Raw genomic sequence first — 2,264 nt, forward strand, 5'->3', positions numbered from 1 at the left:
GTTCTCCCCAGTTACCGTACATCTTACTCACCTGACACCAGATCAAGCACATTAAACTAAGTTACAGTAACAAAGGTAGATAATATGTAAAGTGTAAGCTATTATAAATGTAGGGAAGCACACAAACCCCCATTTTAACTAATAGTGGTTGATCCAGGAACACTCTTTGGTGGCTGAGTATTTTTTGAGAAACTTTAGAAATGGTGCTATCAAGTTGGCAATATCTGAACCCACTGATCCATCACCAAAAACAGAAGACGGAGACGCTGTGTGCCTCCTGATATAACTCAGCACTACTTTTGAAGTATTTTTTTTTTATTTTAAGTATCAAGATTCTGGATCTAATGGGACACTTTCCAGGAAATATAGTGGATAGAGAAAAAGTCAACCCCATGGAGAGCAATCGTGAAAATCGAGGCGGCAGAAAAAGGTGTGGGATAAATGATTCATAGGATAGATCGGAGATTAAGGAAACAAACATAGATTGAAAGCAAATTACGTAAAATATAAAATAAGCACATCGTGAACTTTGGAGTCTGATTTGAAAAGCAGCTGTAAGAGTAATTGAGGTTCCTGGTGCTGATGACCTCTTGGCAAGAGTATGTGTGTCAAAGGATGCTTCCCTCCTCTGCAGAAGATGGGGAACACAGGCAGCAGGGGCCCAAAGCCCCAGGTCCCACCTCACTGGTGGGAATGTCAGGATGCTGTGCAACCACGACGACGTCTTCACTCACGCAAATCCTAGCTCCGTGATGACGTCACCACTCTCTGCCCCGCTGCAGGGGGAAGGTGAGGCTTCCAGTATGCTCAGGACTGAAGTATACTGAATTACAAAGTAAAAAGAAAGGGGAGTTTGAATGTGAATAAGATATAGTGACATTTAGGAATTAATTGGGTACATTTGATAATAGCATTGCCTAGAGGTGAGCTTTTAATTCTCATTGTAATGTTTAAGCTCCTTTCAGCTCCGAGTACAGACTGAAAAACATTTATGGGTGCAAAGATATGCTGTCTGGGATTTGACTTTAAAATGCTCAAGAAATGCACACAAACACACACAAACAAGAACTCGTACGCGCACACATCCCACAGCCAATAGCTTCCCAGGAGCATTCTATCAACCGTTTCATTTAACAGAACAACTATTACAATCACTAAGTGCCCCTAGAGTGTTCACCAGCAAGCCTCTATGGTAAGGATTGCCCCCACTTTGCATTTGACTACTGAGTCACAGAGACATGAAGGCTCTTCCCCAAGATCACGCAACTAAAACTGGTAGGGACAAGCTGGAATCTAAACCGTGCTTTTCCTAGAGCACCACATATGGTCCTTGCAAGTAGCATCTTGCGTGCTGTACGCACAGCGCAGCCTGCAGGAACGTCCACAGGGCCTTTCTGAACCATTATGCAAGCCTTCCATAAACAAATAAGCAAACAGATATATCTGTGATCAGAGAACGATGAGTTCTTACTAGTTTCACCCTCCGCAGATCGGCTTCCTAAATCGCGCCTTGTTTGCGCCAGGCTGGATGCTGAGCTATGCTAGCCCAGACTCCACTCACTGACTACAGCACTCACCGTTGGCTCTGCTTTACAGCTTGGGAACGGTTCAACTATTAAATCCGCCTGAGAGGAAATGAAGTGACACTGGACCGGTTCCTTCTCACCCTGATTTCATCTAACCAAGAGGACCAGTAGTCAGTGGAAACCTGAAGGGAAATGCCACCCACGTCGCACACAGGATGTGGAAGTCAGAGGACGGCCTGCGCAGTCACACGGGGTGCTGTTGGTTACAAAGGCTGTGAGTCAGGATAGCAGCGTCCGCCAGACATCCGCCAGGCACACCGATTCTCCAATCGGCTACATTCACCAGAAGAACAAGATACCTGTGGACATGTGTGGGGCTTTTGTTTCTTACAACCATAGACTTCCAACTCATTCCAAGGGTGATAGTTTTTTATCACAGAAATATAAACAGAAATATAAAACAGAAATATAAGTCATAATGGTCCCTACTGAGAATATTATTCAAACCCCTCCTCCCATGCTATGAGGCGAGAGACTACACTACCTTGAGAGGAGTCTGGGAAAATTTAAACCTACAGGATGAGCACTATATAGCTGAAGACGAACTCCTGATCCTCCTGCCCCTGCCTTCCAAGACTCGGGATTACGCACCACCACATTGGACTATGATAAAGAACTTTAAAGAAACATGCCGGGTGTGGTGGTGCACACCTTTAATCCTAGCTCTAGAGAGGCAGA

At 44.7% G+C, this 2,264-nt stretch overlaps 1 long non-coding RNA gene across 1 annotated transcript; it reads right to left on the reverse strand.

Annotated features, from left to right (window-relative positions):
- Positions 1-297: 297 nt before the first annotated feature.
- LOC120100025 (uncharacterized) lies at positions 298-1,926 on the reverse strand. Its single transcript, XR_005499661.2, has 2 exons — positions 1,578-1,926; positions 298-823 (listed from the first exon to the last, which is right to left on the reverse strand). It is a non-coding gene; the product is annotated as an uncharacterized LOC120100025 (long non-coding RNA).
- Positions 1,927-2,264: the final 338 nt, after the last annotated feature.

This window comes from Rattus norvegicus, chromosome 1 (genome assembly GCF_036323735.1).
Source record: "Rattus norvegicus strain BN/NHsdMcwi chromosome 1, GRCr8, whole genome shotgun sequence".
In the NCBI taxonomy this organism is placed as follows: domain Eukaryota; kingdom Metazoa; phylum Chordata; class Mammalia; order Rodentia; family Muridae; genus Rattus; species Rattus norvegicus.